At 36.6% G+C, this 18,763-nt stretch overlaps 1 protein-coding gene across 5 annotated transcripts in view; it reads right to left on the bottom strand.

Annotated features, from left to right (window-relative positions):
• CNTN1 (contactin 1) overlaps window positions 1-18,763 on the bottom strand; it is a 390,365-nt gene that overhangs the window by 245,532 nt on the left and 126,070 nt on the right. For 2 of the 5 annotated variants that reach the window (XM_054526302.2, XM_009247617.4), the window contains exon 1: window positions 1,850-2,283. The gene's annotated coding sequence lies outside the window, so the exon portion shown is untranslated. 5 annotated transcript variants of the gene reach the window in all.

The following is an 18,763-nucleotide window of genomic DNA, read 5'->3' as shown; positions in this document are numbered from 1 at the left end:
GATTGACTAATGGCTTGGGTTGAGACTAGAAAGAAGACAGAGAGGTTTAGATAAGTATAAGGGCAGTGCTTCTTGAATCCCTTTGTTTATACACTCTCCCCCTGTTAGGCCATTAATTCTACTGCTATGATCTTGTCACCCAGCACGGGAGCTTTTATTCTCCTACTGTCAATTCAGCCAGATCCAACAAGTAGCACTGCCATTCTACTTATTACTCAGAATTTAGTGTGTGTCATTAGGCAATAACTATCTTTAAGTTTCTGCCCCCCTCCATTCTTTCTTATTTTCCTCTAGATTCCATTTTATTAGCTATTAATCAGCCACCTCAGCCAGGAGGCATTTGAGCAGAACTGAACACCATGACTCAGCATCAGGAGACCTCTAAGATATATAGGTAGTAATATCTCCTTCCTTTATTCCCTTCCCTAAGGAAAAACTTCAGGTGTGAGTTTCCTCTTATACCTAAGCTAGATCAGTTTTGAAGATTTAAACCATTCTGTAATGCTGGGAGTTCTGTGCACAACGCCTGGACAACAGGAAAGCCAAATAATACAGCAACATTGTAGCAGAATTGAAATGCATAAAATGTAGTTTTCCTGTGCTCTTATTATCATCATTACTCTAAATTTCTTTCTTTTTTAAAAAAAAAAAAGATGCTTTTTTTTTCCAAAACATACTTGTCCTTATCTATTCTTGGTCTTGATAGATGATTTAGCAAACACACTTTTAAAAACAGTGTCAATAAACATACACGAGGAAGTAGATATACCTATATATTATAGTGCATATATTATGTTTTATAAACTGTGAATTATAGTATATATGTATGTATGTGTGTGCATATATATTCACTAGTAATATAAATTCACTAGTATATATATTCACTAGTAATATATATTCACTAGTAACATAAATTGAAAAGTATCCTTGAAGAATTTTACTTATCTAGTGTCTCTTGCTTTATATTTATTAATTGTGTTCTCTCATCCTAAAGAAATGTTTAGGAATTAATCATTTGCCATGATATTTAAGCAAGCAACTTTAATTAACAATGATTTCTGACAAATATACTCATATAGTACTGTGTTTTTCAGTTTTATGGAGTTTTTGTAAATTTTATTTGGATCTTATGTAGTGGGTCCTATAATTGTATAAGGGTTATTTTTAAAACGCCAAGAAATAAAACTCTTTTTTGGGTAAATATCACAACATGTCATCTATCCACACATTTTGGAGTAAGGCATTCTTGACAAGAGGGAAAAACAAAACCAAACCACCACAGGTAGAAGTCAAATGGTTTTGTTTGACAGCAAGGTCTTCCCTCAAGGACATGCTAGTCCAAATTGTTTTAATTCCATCTGCTCCATTTGCATGCAACACAGTATTTGAGTTTGAGTACCTCGGTGCTCTCCTCTGCTTCTGGGAGAAGGATTGAGCATTTCTGGTGTCTACCCACATCTTTTACTAGAATTTGAAAATGTTGACATTAAGGAAATAATCTGAGCCAATGCGATGCCACAGCCATGCTAAAACTTCCCCACAAGGAGGTAATTTCCACTTATCGATTCAGCTCATTCTCCTGCTGCCCCTCCCCAGTTTGCAGTCTTCTACACATTCGAGCTCTAGTACATTCTTGGAAAGCTTTTGCATGCAAGATAAAATACCCTATGGTCCAATACTATCAAATAGAGAAAGTTACCTCTCATTTAACATAACAATTGAGAGTCCTGATGCTGGCGTTGCAATACTAAGGTCTGAGTCAACCTTACTAATATGGCATCACCATTATCCTAACTCAGCATATTCTAGTTTACAATTACCTAACCTATAAAAAAAACCTTGGACTTACCTTATGTGTTGACTTATCTGTTGTCCTGGGTATAATATCTATTGCAAATTGTCCATTTGAATAAATACAGCAACAGTTATACCACAATACGCCTCTCTCCTGCAGCAGAAAGCAAGTTAAAAGGACTTCATGCTGTGACCTCACAGGCAGGCACAGCCGCTCCCATCCTTCAGCCAACCTGGGGAGAGCAGGTTAGATGACAGAAAAGCCGGCTGTCTACATAGCAATACTTTCAAATAAAGCATTCCATGCTGTGAGCTGGGAGATTTACATCTTCCAAATTTGGCTGGCCCGAGTCAATGCTGCTTCTATGCCTGAAAATATTAAGCATTTCACTGCAGTCACTTAATGCAAGAAACTATCTGAGGCGACTTCACAAACCCTGTCATTCTGTTCGGAGACTAAAGAATGAGCGCTGCATGCATAATTCATGCATTAAAATCTTCAATGCTCTTCCTGTAGTCGCTGTTCTATCCAGTAATGGGCTATTGATCACCTCACCGCCAAGACAATTGGAGCTCCACGATTGGTTTATTTCCACAAATAAAATTACAACCTAAATCATAGGCAGAAGCCTCCAACCCTGCAACATCCACTCGGGGAAAACATTCACATAGAGGAGATGACATTTGCATACTGCAGAATGTTTAAACTGGACTCCTTCTTTGGCAGAAATGCTACAGCATCTGCTGTCTTTTATTCAAAAGATATACTTTCTGCAAATTTAGGCTGAATATTTTACATTATAAGTGAGATATACAGAATTGGCTTTTTGCTATCACTTCTGGAACATCAACAAGGCTAAATGAAAATTAAGAAAATAAATAAATGAAAGAAAGAGAAAATATGTGGCTATAGAATATGGAGATTTTTACCTGGGCTCATTTGAATGACATTTTTTACAAAAGTTTAATTTACAAATAATTAATTTTTAATTTCAAAAATGTGGAAGGAGTTTCTCTTAAAAATCATCAATATGGGTACATGTGTTCATCAATATTAATTAGTTTGGAACATAAGCACCTTTACTCTGGGTGTTTCAGAGGTTCTGAGAGCTCTTGCTCTTAGAATTTAAGCTTCTAAGAACACAACATTGTTTTCATTGCCTGAAAAAAAAAGCAGGCTTTAAAACAAAATGTACATTTAATTTTGCTAATATTCATCAAGGGAAAACAAAGGTAGCATTTAAAAATGTCATAACAGTATTTGCAAAAATACTAGGATGGGAGATTCATGTAAACCAGTAAATACATATATGTATAAAATGCTTGTCTATTTTTCAAAGTATCTTAGATATAAAAACCAATTAAGCCTCATTTTTCCACCAAAAGTAGACTGAACATGATGTTATTAAGGTCACTGAGATGACTAAAGTCATATCTTCCCAAAGCCTTGTTTTATACACTCTCTCACATACACACACACACAATTCATATTTCTATGTCATTCCACCTGATCATTTGTAAAATCAAAGTGAAACCTTCAAGTTCATTACTCAGGGTTAGAGTACAGAATAACTGTCAGAGTTAAACCAAAGTTTGCCAATTGATAATTATGCTGTAGGGAGCTATTCACCCTTGGTGGTGTCATCATTGGTTATTTTCATCAATAAATCAATAGCAGTTGATATCAGCCCTTGAAGGTAGTAGGGGTGCTGATGACAATAGGTGCAGACTTTAGAGATGTTGAAGTGCACGTGAAGCACAATCCCTGCTGAGCCATAGAGAAGACAGTTGCACTTGACTGATAAAGATGCTAAAACATTCCAAATGGCTGTCTGAGAAATTAGCCATCCAATTCCTTTGTCTATTATGTATTCCATGTGCCACAGTGTTTTGTTGTGCCCTGTGTAGCTTCTATTTTCATATTTGCAGGTATTGTCACCAAGCTAATAAACTTCAAGTAAACTACATAGACTTTGTTTTATAATGTTTCTCTCTTCTATGAGTAATATTATTTATTCCTTAAATAGAAGATTTAAAGGCCTCAGACATTTTGAAAAATCACAGAAGTTTTATCAATTTAATCATATATGGAAGCAATTTCTTATAAAAAGAGCATTTTATTTATAACTAGAAATTTGAATATTTTGAAATTTATTAGGTACAAGGTTATATGGAGTACAATAATTTAGGAAATCTAAATTATTGCCATAACCTACGATAATTACAAATGTAAGAATTAGAAATTTCAGTTTCCTAAAATGGCATGATTCAACAGTGCATAACCAGGTGGCCGGGAAGAGCATTAGCTTAGTCCCTCTTTCTTCAGTGAGTGGAAGGAAAGCCAGTATCTTTTCTTACATACAAATCTCCATAGCCAACTCTGAAACAAAGACTGCAAGTTTGCATCTGCTTGGTTAAGTTTCAGGATTCGATTGTCTAAAGATGGAGACAGAGATGAGAAACACACAAAGACACACATACACACACACATCATCATCATCATTTCATCATCATCATCATCATTGTCATCATCCTAGAACAGACGAACATTAGAATCCAGCAAAGCAGAGAAATATATGGCATGAGGAAAACTATGGAGATAGTAAATCCTGAGGAAATCAAAGAAAAGATGCAGCAAGTAAGCCTTGAATGGAAATGATGGAGGAAAAGTAGACAATTGTACTCTCAGATAAAACAAAGACAAGGTCGTAATAAAGAGCCAATTTCCATTTTTCAGAAGTCTGGCTATGCCTGAGAAAAACACTTAAACGATCTTTCCAAATGGATGGAAAACAGAGATGGCCACTTTAGACAAATGTGATGTCTTTGCAGATCAAGAGGCTTCCCAATATTTTGAATTTTATAGTGCATGTAAAATAAGGAGTGAACTCTATAATATGAATGGGGTCAATAAGATAAATCAAAATTTGGGTATAAATCAAAGCAAATTTGGGTATAAATCTGTGATATCTATTAAGATGTCTAACTGACTACTGTCATTTGGAAAATGCATAATTTGTCTCCAATATAAGAAAAAATAATGCCATGACAAGTTAGGAAAAGAATGCATCCTACCAAAGATTCTGCATTCCTGAGTTCAAGGGATAAGTACTGTGGGAGAAGATTTTATTTGTTCTCTAAGATTTAAGGCATGCTTTCTACTTTTCTCTCTGTGTCCTACCAATAACATAAACACTCTCTAACATAGCCCATTCATTTAATTAAAAATATTTATTGTGTACCTTCTACACACAAGGAATTGCATTAGATGCTAGGAAGTCAAATATGTATCAGTCAGTTGTTGCCTCCAAGGTGTTCATACTTTCATAAGGAAAACAGGCCACCACACTGTTGGAGAGTAATGCACACGGTCGCTATGATACTCATTGAGATATGTAAATTAGATAATTAACTAAATCACATAGAACTGTGTCTATATGTAAAATAACTGCTAGGTAAATGTTAATTATTCTTATTTTATTCCACTATACGAGGCATATCAGCAGAGGAAACATTGGCATTATCATCTACCCATGGGAGCATTGGGAAATGATTCATTGAGGGAAGGGGTGATATTTAAAGACACAGGGGTTTATAATGGAAACAATGTGGGCTTTAATGTTTGTCAAATTTGATATTAAATTTAGGCTTTGCTGAATTTAACTATATGACTAGGATACACCATTCATACTACAAGAGCATCAGTTTTATCATGTAAAAATCAACTTAAATATCTATCTCTCTTTAGGTTTTTGTGAGAATTAAATAAATTATTTAGGGCACAATTGTTAAAAATACAGTTTTTGGAGTCAGCCAATGAGAGTTTAAATCCTGCCTCAATTTCTTCATCTCTAAAATGGAGATCTTGTCAACCTCATAGAGTTATTAGGAAATTCAACTATTACCATGTCTTTACATTACTTAACACAGTTTCTGATACAGTAAGGACTTTAGAAACATTAATTTATTTTCTCTCAAGGCTTAGTGTTGGAAGAAAAGGCTTGAAGGCATTTCCAGGAAAGAGAACAACACATGCATTTGTAGGGAGGGAGGGAGGACATTACATGATAAGCTTTGAGAAACTCAAGTTTCTCTATGATGAGAACTTTGGATACAATGCACAATTTATCAGGTGATAGGGCAAAATTATATAGAATCTGATTTATATAGACCTTTTAAAAACTGTTAAAATATTGATTATATAGGACAACTTCAACGCTGTTAAGGTGTTTGATGCTATTCTGCAGAAACAGAAATATTTCAAGATTTCACCAAGAGAGTAATATGGCCAGATTTTGTAGGGGAATGATGCCATAAGCATGGGCAAGGGATACATTTAATAAAATATCATTTCTAATCCACCAGAAGTGATGAGGGCCTAAACAAGGCAAATGTAAGGATATGGTGAGGAAAATATTTTAGAGATATTTAAACACTAGAGTAGTAGTACTAAGTATTACAAGAATATGGAGAGATATGAGAAAATAATTTTAGATTTAACAAAGGAGAGGTAAACTAGGAAGATGAAGAGTTAGGCACATAAAATTTCCAATAATCTATTGGATAATGAGTCTGTAGCTGAATACGTTGGTTTGTTAGTGTCCAGAACTGCTTAAGCTGTGGAAGTCCATGAAATAACTCAGGGTTTGAAAGTGCACAGTGAAAAGAAGATGGAAAATAAAGCCCTGAAATGTGGATAAGTAAATGTATATAAAAGACTTCTATTAATATTTGACATATTAATAAAGTGATGGTAAGTTTGCATTACACATATACAATTGCTAATCTTCATTACACATATACAATAAATAAGCCTGGAAAAATGTTTAGTACTTTACTAAACTGATTTAATTTGATCATCACAAAGCCCTTATCAGTTAAGTAGCATCTATTTCCATTTTGCCAATGAAAAATCAGGCTAAAAGAAAATTAAGTAATTTGGTCAAGTCACATAACCAGTGAACCAGTGAGCTGGAAGTCACATCCAGGATTTATGACTTCATAGCTCAGGCCTCTTTCACTGCATCAAGCTGCTGAGAACCACAGACATGAACAGAATGTTTTTTCTCAAATTTTTTTCCTTGCATTCTTATATCCCAGAATACCAACAAGTAGTCCCTGTTACATAAAAAGTATTTATAGTAATCAATCACAACTAATTTTAAAAAGTGGAGATAGAAAAGAAAATTATAATATGGGAAAGAATTAATATTTGTTATTATGTTCCTAACATATATTATTGTATATATGTGTGGATATGTTTGTGTGTATACATACATACATGTGTTTAAATATATACACCCATTATATCATTATACCAAGACTACTTTATAAAGAATATGCTATATTCTCAATTATAAGTGGGAGCTAAACATTGGGTACACATGGACGTAAAGATGGTAACAACAAACACTGGAGAATATAAGAGGAAGAGGGAGAAGTGGGTAGGAGTCAAAAAAACTACCTGTTAGGTATCATGCTCATTATCTGGGTGATGGATTCAATCATACCCCAACCCTCAGTATGAAGCAGTATACTTTTGTAATAAACCTGTCCATGTAGCCCCTGGTTCTAAAATAAAATTTGGAAGAAAAAAGGTGCTATTACCTTATTCTACAGATTTTTTTTTAAAGCTGGCTGAGATCATTTAAATAACTTTCTTAAAGGTACATAAATATAAGGAATAAGACAGAATTTGAGTTCCATATGACAAAAAGCCATGTTTATTACATTATATCACACTTTAATAGCATTTTTAAAAATTCACTCAGAAAAAATACAATAGAGCTACAAGTATCAACATAGAGCCTACAAGCTTAATATTGAGGAAGAAAATGTACAGAAGAACTCATACATCACAATTCCAATCATAACATGTAAAAACAAGCAAGATAGTATAATAATATTTTTTCCCAGCACTTTGGGAGCCCTAGGCGAGCGGATCACTTGAGGTCAGGAGTACGAGACCAGCCTGGCCAACATGGTGAAACCCCATCTCTACTAAAAGTACAAAAATTAGCCAGGCATGGTGTAGGGCACCTGTAATCCCAGCTACTCAGGAGGCTAAGGCAGGAGAATTGCTTGAACCTGGGAGGTGGGGGTTGCAGTGAGCTGAGATCATGCCATTGCACTCCAGCCTAGGTGGCAGAGTGAGACTGTCTCAAAAAAAAAAAAAAAAAAAAGATTTATATTTTGTCTAGACTGGAAATTATAAAAAAGATTGAGAAGTATATAAATATCAGGATCATAGTTACTTCTGGGGAGCAGAGGAGGGTATTACCAGAAAGAAATTCACCGAAGACTTCAATTGCACATAGTACTATTTATTAAGCTGGTAGTGGAACACAAATTTTGATTTTGTTTTTGAATACTATCTAAATGCTTGAAATATCAATAATATATTTTAAAAGTGAGGAAAATATAATAAAGCCAGCTCCCTTGGTTTTATAGCTGAAGTCCCCTTTCTTCAGTTTCTATTTCCCTTTTAAGATGGTAACCAGGAGAAAAAAAATACTTCTAATGTCATCCAATTCTATTTGAAGCATCTCTCCAACCATTAAGAGAGAGATTCAGTTAAAGAAAAAAAATTAAAAATAAGTATCTATAGTGAACAGGTATACTAACATGTTTCAAAATTTGAGATACTTGTACATGGTTTATGTAACATTAAAGGATTTCTGCTTCCATTAAAATGCCCAAGATTTTCCCTAATGTTTCAAATAGTTTTCAAATATCCATATACCAAATGATTTCCCAGGTTTCATGAAAATGAGCTAATTGCAATTTAATCTCCATGTAAAATGAGACCACTAATACTACTACTAATGGTTACAAGTATAATTGAAAAACATAAAGTCTTTTAAGTTTAGCAAAGTATAACAAATAATTCTAATATCTCTATTTAATCATATTTAATTTTAGTTACTTTAAAATAGGCAGTTTTTCTTTTTAAGTGACTAAATGCTCCTGGAGGAAGGCATATTCAACTCATATTTAAATCAAGAAATCTCAGCAACAAGTTCTGCCCCATGAGAGTCACCAAATAGCTTTGGATACCTGCCAATCTGTCTCTCTGGATGCATATTAAGGAAGAGCTTTTAAAATTACATCCTATTTAGCTTCTCTAGTAACACATTTAAATATTTGAAAAATAATTTAGCCTAAACACATTTCCAGTCTCAAGACAATTTAGACCTGTCTCATTATGTCTCAAATTATTTATTCAACAAATATGTGTACACTCTTGGTTATTTTAGAACTTTTGAGCTTTTGAGAAGTATGAATCAAACAGTAAGTAATTCCTTTAGAAAGATTTAATGTGGAGTGATGTCATCAAGATGACAGAGATGGAGACATCAGCCTTATTTTCCCTACAAAGGCAAGAAAAACATCCTTGGGATTGCTCAAAGGTTCAAAAGAATCTATGCAACAAAATGAAACAAAACAAACAATAAATAAACAAAATGCCCAGAATAATCACACAGAATAAATCACTGAGAAGAATGGCACACCTGAGATATCTAGAGATGTCTAGAATGGTGGGGGCTATCAGTATTAGCCATGCATCAGGTGCCAGCATGGTTTCCAGTGAATCTTCTCTGTAACGGACACTGGTAACTTTCACCACTGAGGTAATCAAGAGCCATTGCCACTGTGAACAACCTGGAGAGGGAGATGCTGTGATCTCCCCAAAAAGGAACTATTACTGTGATGATACCTCCCAAACCCCACCAAACTCTAGAGTCATGACCACTCCACTTGTACCCACGTTCCAGACCACTGGCTCTATGACTCCACTGTAAGTGCCCATGTCTCAGACGCCAGAGCCACAGTCCCTGAGAGTTACCTACACTCCAGGTCCTATAGTCACTCTACACAACTGTACTCTGGACTCTGACTTCACTGCCACTCCACATGTGTCCACACCTCAGAATCAGAGCCACTGCTATGGTTTGAATATTTGTCCCCTCTGAACCTTACATTGAAATTTGATCCCCAATGTGGCAGTGTTGGACTTAATGGGAGGTGTCTGGGTCATGGGGATGGATACCTCAGGAATAGAGTAATGCCTTCCATCAGAGGTGAGTGAATTAGTTCCCACAAGAGCTGGTTGTTAAAAAGAGCCTGGTACTTCCTCACCCTCTCTCTTTCTTCCTGTCTTACCATGTCATCTCTGCACATGCTGGTTCCCCTTTGCCTTCTGCCATGACTGAAAGTATTCTGAGGCCTTTACCAGATGCAGATGCTAGTGCCATGCTTCTTATAAAAACATAATAAGCATGTGAATCCTTCACTGGCAACCAAGGTATCCAGGTTCTCTCATCAAAATTGACTAGAAGGCTGGCATGACCCACGGAGAGAAGAAAGAGCAGTGTGGTGCAGCAGCCAACCTGAGAACCACACAAGGAAGGGGAACCCCCTTCCCCGAGCCAAGGGAGGTGGTGAGTGAGCATGATACCCAGCTGGGGAAACTGTCCTTTTTCCACAGAAATGTGCAACCCACGGAACGGAAGATCCTACTCATGAACCCACACCACCAGAGCCTAGTGTCCCAATCCCAGAACGTGCAGATTCTTACAGCCTCTCAGCTGGAATCTGCTTAAGCTTACTGAACTCCAGGGGGGAGGTGCGACCAGCACTGGCTGCAGCTGCCTGCTGTCTAAGCCATTTGAGCTCCTTGAGGGAGGAACAGCAGCCAGCACTGGGACCTACAAAGCCTAACATGCTAAGCTCCCTGGGAGGGGGAAGGGCGGCACCTATGTCTATAGCTCCAGGCTACGCTTTTCCCTTGCTGGAGCCAGGAAGGCTGGCTAGCTTGGCCCCACAGCACAGCACACTTGCTGTGGAATAAGGCCAGAGCACCTCTTCAGGTCTAATCTTGACCCATCCTTCCTCAGTGGGTGGGGCTTTCCTACAGGATCTCCAATAACTCCAGCCAGAGGCTCAGGGACTGAATTCAGATCTCCCTGGGTCTGAGCCCCTAGCGGGAGGGGTGGCCGCAGTCTCTGGGGACCAGCAGACTTAGCCTCTCCTCCTGGTCATTCTGAAGACTCTGGGCAGCCCAGACAAGTGGGTTTCCCCCCAGCAAAACACACCCTTTCCACCAAGGGTTAAAGTGCTTCCTTAAACAGGTCCTGCTTCCTGTGCCACCCAACTGAGTGAGACCCTCCAACAGGGGTTGTCAGACACACCCTATACAGGAGCGATCCTACTAACATCAGGTTGGTGCCCCTCAAGGTCAGAGGTCCCAGAAGAAGGAGCAGGCACCCATCTTTGCTGCTCTTCAGCCTCCTTGAATGACATCTGCAGGCACAGGAGTGAATCAGATGAATAAGGCCTGAAGCCAACCCCCAGCAAACTGCAGCAGCCCTACGGAAGAGAGACCTGACTATTGAAAGAAAACAAACAAGCACAAAGTGACAAAAATAGCATCAACAACAACAACAAAAAGGCCCCCAGAAAAACCCCATCCAAGGGTCAGCAGCCTCAAATACCAAAACTAGACAAACTCACAAAGATGAAAAAGAATCAATGAAAAAATGCTGAAAACCCAAAAGGCCAGAGTGCCTCCTCTCCCCCAAATAATTGCAACATCTTTCCATCAAGGGCACAGAACTGGATGGAGGATCAGATGGATGAATTGACCGAAGTAGGCTTCAGAAGATGGGTAATAAAAAACTATGATGAGCTAAAGGAGCATGTTCTAACCCAATGCAAAGAAGCTAAGAACCTTGATAAAAGGTTAGAGAAATTACTAACTAGAATATCCAGTTTAGAGAGGAATATAAATTACCTGATGGAGCTGAAAAACACAGCACAAGTACTTCGTGATGCATACACAAGTAAAAACAGAAGAATTGACCAAGCAGAAGAAAAGATATCAGAGTTTGAAGACCATCTTACTGAAATAAAACATGCAGACAAGAATAGAGAAAAAAGAATGAAAAGGAATGAACAAAGCCTCCAAGAAATATGGAACTTCATAAAAAAACTGAACCTACAATTAATTGGACAACCAGAAGGAGATGGGGAGGATGGAATCAAGCTGGAAAACACACTTCAGTATATTATCCAGGAGAACTTCCCCAAACTAGAAAGACAGGTCAACATGCAAATTCAGGAAATACAGAGAACACCATTAAGATGATACTCCATGAGAAGATCAACCCTAAGACACATAATCATCAGATTCTCCAACGTCAAAATGAAGGAAAAACTGTTAAGGGCAACCAGAAAGAAAGGCCAGGTCACCTGCCAAGGGAATCCCATCAGAATAACAATAGATCTCTCAGCAGAAAGTCTACAAGGCAGAAGAGATGGGGGGCCAATATTCAACCTTCTTAAAGGAAAGAATTTTCAACCCAGGATTTCATATCCAGCCAAACTAAGCTTCATAAACAAAGAAAAAATAAAATCCTTTCCAGACAAGCAAATGCTGAGGGATTTTGTTACCACCAGGCCTGCCCTGCAAGAGCTCCTGAAAAAAGCATTAAATACTAAAAGGAAAAACCAGTACCAGCCACTGCAAAAACACACCAAAACATAAAGACCAATGACACTACGAAGAAACTACATCAACTAGTGTGCAAAATAGCCAAATAGCATCATGATGATAGGATCAAACTCGCACATAACAATATTAACCTTAAATGTAAATGGGCTAAATGCCTCAATTAAAAGACACAAACTGGCAAAACTGGATAAGGAGTCAAGACCCATCAATGTGCTGTATTCAGGAGACCCATCTTACATGCAAAGACGCACACAGTCTCAAAAGAAAGGGATGGAGGAAAATTTACCAAGGAAATGAAAAGCAAGGAAAAAAAAAAAAAAAGCAGGGGTTGCAATCCTGGTCTCTGACAAAACAGGCTTTAAACCAACAAAGAGCTAAAAAGACAAAGAAGGGTATTGCATAATGGTAAAGGGAGCAATTCAACAAGAAGAGCTAACTATTCTGAATATATATGCACCCAATAGATGAACACTGAGATTCATAAAACAAGCTGAGACCTACAAAGAGACTTAGACTCCCACACATTAATAGTGTGAGACTTTAACACCCCACTGTCAGCATTAGGCAAATCAATGAGAAAGAAAATTAACAAGGTTATTCAGGACTTGAACTCAGCTCTGGATTAAGGGGACCTAGTAGACATCTATGGAACTCCCTACTCCAAATCAACAGACTATACATTCTTCTCAGTGCCACATGGCACTTATTCTAAAATCGACCACATAATTGAAAGTAAAACACTCCTCAGCAAATGCAAAAGAATGGAAATCATAACGAACAGTCTTGCAGACCACAGTGCAATCAAATTAGGACCCAGGATTAAGAAACTCACACAAAACTACACAATTTCATGGAAGTTGAACAACCTGCTCCTGAATGACTCCAGGGTAAATAATTAAATTAAGACAGAAATCAAGAAGTTATTTGAAACCAATGAGAACAAAGAAACAATGTACCAGAATCTCTGGGACACAGCTATGTCAGTGTTAAGAGGGAAATTTATAGCACTAACTGCCCACATCAGAAAGCTAAAAGGATCTCAAATCAACGCTCTAATATCACAATTAAAAAAGCTAGAGAGACAAGAGCAAAAGAATACAAAAGCTGCCAGAAGACAAGAAATAACTAAGATCAGAGAAGAAGTGAAGGAAATAGAGACACGAAAAACCCTTCAAAAAAATCAATGAATTCAGGAGCTGTTTTTTTAAAAATAAATAAATAAATAAATAAATAACAAGCTAGATTAATAGAGAAGAAGAGAGAGAAGAATCAAATAGACACAATAAAAAGTGGTAAAGGGGATATCACCATTGACCCCACAGAAATACAAACTACCATCAGAGAATAATATAAACACCTCTATGCAAATAAACTGGAAAACCTAGAAGAAATGGATAAATTCCTGGACATGTGCACCCTATCAGGACTAAACCAGGAAGAATTTGAATCCCTGAATTGACCAATAAGAAGCTCTGAAATTGAGGCAGTAATTAATAGCCTACCAACTAAAAAAAGCCCAGGACCAGATGGATTCACAGCTGAATTCTACCAGAAATACAAGGAGGAGCTAGTACCATTCCTTCTGAAACTATTCCAGATAATTGAAAAGGAGGGACTCCTCCCTAACTCATTTTATGAAGCCAGCATCATCCTGACACCAAAACCAGGAAGAGACACAACAAAAAAAGAAAATGTCAGGCCAGTATCCCTGATGAACATCCATGCAAAAACCTTCAATAAAATACTGGCTAGCCGAATCCAGCAGCACACCAAAAAACTTATCCACCATGACCAAGTCAGCTTCAACCCTGGGATGCAAGGCTGGTTCAACATACACAAATCAATAAACATAATCCATCACATAAACAGAACCAAAGACAAAAACCACAAGATTATCTCAATAGATGCAGTAAAGGCCTTTGATAAAATTCAACATTGCTTCATGTTAAAATCTCTCAATAAACTAGGTATTGATGGAACATATCTCAAAATAATTAGAGCTATTTATGACAAACCTACAGACAATGTCATGTAGAATGGACAAAAGCTGGAAGCCTTCCCTTTGAAAACTGGTACAAGACAAGGATGCCCTTTCTCACCATTCCTATTCAACATAGAATTGGAAGTTCTGGCCAGGGCAATCAGGTAACAGAAAGAAATAAGGGGTGTCCAAATAGGAAGAGAGGAAGTCAAGTTGTCTCTCTTTGTAGATGACATGATTTTATAGTTTGAAAACCCCATCATCTCAGCCCAAAGACTTCCTAAACTGATAAGCAACTTCAGCAAAGTCTCAGGATACAAAATCAAGGTGCAAAAATCACAAGCATTCCTTTACACTTACAATAGGCAAGCAGAGAGCCAAATCAAGAATGAAATCCCATTCACAATTGCTACAAAAAGAATAAAATACCTAGGAATACAGCTAACAAGGGATGTGAAGGACCTCTTCAAGGAGAACTACAAACCACTGCTCAAGGAAATGAGAGAACACAAACAAATGGAAAAATATTCCATCCTCATGGATAGGAAGAATCAATATTGTGAAAATGGCCATACTATCCAAAGTAATTTATAGATTCAATGCTATTCCCATTAAACTACCATTGACATTCTTCACAGAATTAGAAAAAAACGATTTTAAATTTCATATGGAATCTAAGAAGACCCCAAATAGCCAAGAAAATCCTAAGCAAAAAGAACAGAGCTGGAGGTATCATGCCACCTGACTTCAAACTATACTACAAGGCTACAGTAACTGGGTTTCTCTTTCACTATGTCACAAGGGTAGACACAAATAACAGACAAACAGAGAGCCAAATCATGAGCGAACTCCCATTCACAATTGCTTCAAAGAGAATAAAATACCTAGGAATCCAACTCACAAGGGATGTCAAGGACCTCTTCAAGGACAGCTACAAACCACTGCTCAACGAAATAAAAGAGGACACAAACAAATGGAAGAACATTCCATGCTCATGGATAGGCAGAATCAATATCATGAAAATGTCCATATGCCCAAGGTAATTTATAGATTCAATGCCATCCCCATAAAGCTACCAATGACTTTCTTCACAGAATTGGAAAAAAACTACTTTAAAGTTCACATGGAACCAAAAAAGAGCCCGCATCGCCAAGACAATCCTAAGCCAAAAGAACAAAGCTGGAGGCATCATGCTACCTGACTTCAAACTATACTACAAGGCTACTGTAACCAAAATAGCGTGATACTGGTACCAAAACAATCATATAGACCAATGGAGCAGAATAGAGACCTCAGAAATAACACCACACATCTACAACCATCTGATCTTTGACAAACCTGACAAAAACAATCAATGGGGAAAGGATCTCCTATTCAGTAAATGGCTGGGAAAACTGGCTAACCATATGCAGAAAAAATGAAACTGGACTCCTTCCTTATGCCTTGTACAAAAATTAACTCAACATGGCTTAAAGACTCAAATGTAAAACCCAAAACCATAAAAACCCTAGAAGAAAACCTAGGTAATACCATTTAGGACATAGGCATGGGCAAAGACTTCATGACAAAAACTCCAAAAGCAATTGCAACAAAAGCCAAAATTGACAAATGGGATCTAATTAAACTAAAGAGCTTCTGCACAGCAAAAAAAACTATCATCAGAGTGAGGAGGCAACCTACAGAATGGGAGAAAATTTTTGCCATCTACCCATCTGACAAAGGTCTAATATCCAGAATTTATAGGGAACTTAAACATATTTACAAGAAAAAGACAGCACCATCAAAAAGTGGGCAAATGATATGAACAGACACTTCTCAAAAAAAGACATTTACATGGCCAACAAACATATGAAAAAAAGCTGAACACCACTGATCCTCAGAGAAATGCAAATCGAAACCACAATGAGATACCATCTCACACCAGTCAGAATGGCCATTATTAAAATGTCAGGACATAATAGATGCTGGCGAGGCTGTGGAGAAATAGAAATATTTTTACACTGTTGGTGGGAATGTAAATTAGTTCAACCATTGTGGAAGACAGTATGGTGATTCCTCAAGGATCTAGAACCAGAAATACCATTTGACCCAGCAATCCCATTACTGGGTATATACCCAAAGGAATATAAATGATTCTATTATAAAGACACATGCAAATGTATGTTTATTACAGCACTATTTACAATAGCAAAGACTTGGAACCCACCCAAATGCCCACCAATGATAGACTGAATAAAGAAAATGTGGTACACATACAACATAGGATACTATGCAGTCATAAAAAGGAATGAGATCATGTCCTTTGCAGGGACACGGATGAAGTTGGTGAAGTTGGAAGCCATCAATCTCACCAAACTAACCCAGGAACAGAAAACCAAACACTGCATGTTCTCACTCATAAGAAGGAGTTGAACACTGAGAACATGTGGACACAAAGAGGGGAACAACACACACCCTGGCCTGTTGTGGGGTGGGGGGTGAGAGGAGGGAACTTAGAGGATGGGTCAATAGGTGTAGCAGACCACCATGGCACATGTATACTTATGTAACAAATCTGCACGTTCTGCACATGTATCCTGTTTTTTTTTTCTTTTTAGAAGCAAAAAAGAAAAAAAAATGAAAATTATTGAGTCAAAAATGAAGACAGCAAAAAATAAAAAGAAATGAGGAGAAGGCAGAAAGAAAGAAAGAGAGAGAGAGAGAAAGAAAAAGAAAGAAAGAGAGAGAAAAGGAAGGAAGGAAGGAAAAAGGATGGAAGGAAGGAAGGAATTGATTTTCAAAACAACCAAAAAAAAAAAAAAAACAATTAACAAAATGGCAGTATTAAGTCCTTACCTAAAATAATTACCTTGAATGCAAATGGATTAAATTCTCTCAACAAAAGATACAGAGTGGCTTAATGGATTAAAGCAGACAAATGAACAGAAAAATAAGACCTAACTAGATGCTACCTACAAGAGACTCACTAGAGCTTTAAGGGCGCATACAAACAAAGTGAAGGGATATAAGAAGATATTCCATGCAAATGGAACCCTAAATATATAAAATGGTCTTTTACAAAATAGGCTTTAAGTAAAATACTGTCATAAGAGACAAAGGTCAATGATAAAAGGGTGAATTCATCAAGATATAACCATTGTAAATATATATGCACCCAATACTATAGCAGCTAAATATATAAAACAAATATTGACAGAACTGATGGGAGAAATGAACACAAATACAATAGTATTAGGGGCTTCAATACCCCATTTTCAACAATGGATAAATCATCCAGACAGAAAATCAGTAAGAAAACAGCAGACTTAAATAACCTATAGAGGAAATGAACACGAGACATATACAGAACATTCCATCCAACAGCAGCAGAATACATATTCTTCTCAAGTGTACACACAGCATTCTCTAGGATAGATCAAACATTGGGCCACAAAATCAGTCTTAGCAAATTTAAGAAGCTTGAAATCATATTAAGTATCTTTTACAATCAAATCTAGAAGTCAATAATAACAGAAAGACTAGAAAATTCACAAATATGTGGAAATTAAACAATATGCTCCTGAATAACCAATGAGTCAAAGAAATCAAAAGATAACTGAAAATACCTTAAGACAAACAAAAATGAAAACACAACATACCAAAATTTAAGGGATGCAGCAAAAGCAGTTCTAAGGAGACAGTTATGGCAATAGATGTCTACATTAAAAAAAAAGAAAGATCTCACATAAACAACCTAACATTATACCTCAAGGAATGAGAAAAAGAAGAACAAACTAAGACTAAAGTTAGTAAAAGAAACAAAATAACAAAATCAGAGCAGAAATAAGTGAAATAGAAAATGGAAAAACAACAGAAAACGTCAATGACACTAAGAGTTTTTTTTTTTTTTTTTGAAAAGATAAAGTTGACAAACCTTTAGTGAGACGAAGGAAAAAGGAGAAAAGACTCAAATAAAATGAGAAATGAAAAAGGACATGACAGGTGATATTACAAAACACAAAGGATTATAAGAGGCTACTATGAACAATTATATGCAAACAAATTGGATAATCTAGAAGAAATCAATAAATTCCTAGAAGCATACAACGTATTGAGATTGAATTATGAAATAGAAAATCTAAACAGACCAATACAAGTAAAGCAATCTAATCAGTTATCAAAAATCTTCTATCAAAAAAAGCCCAGAAATGGATGACTTTACTGGTGAATTCTACCAAACATTTAGAAAAGAATTTATGCCAATCTTTCTCAAACAGTTTGAAAAATTATAGAGAAGTGAACATTTTCAAACTCATTTTAATGAGGCCAGCTTTATCCTTATACCAAAGCCAGATAAACACACTACAAGAAAAGAAAATTACAGGCCAATTCTGATAAACATAGATGCAAATATCCTCACCTCAGTGTTTTCAAAAGGCATATTGTGTTGTCTTTATAAAATACCAGCAAAGGGTTATGTAATACATTATGGATGA

Source organism: Pongo abelii, chromosome 10, assembly GCF_028885655.2.
Source record: "Pongo abelii isolate AG06213 chromosome 10, NHGRI_mPonAbe1-v2.0_pri, whole genome shotgun sequence".
NCBI classification, from domain to species: Eukaryota; Metazoa; Chordata; class Mammalia; order Primates; family Hominidae; genus Pongo; species Pongo abelii.
This window is presented reverse-complemented; position numbering and strand designations above follow the sequence as displayed.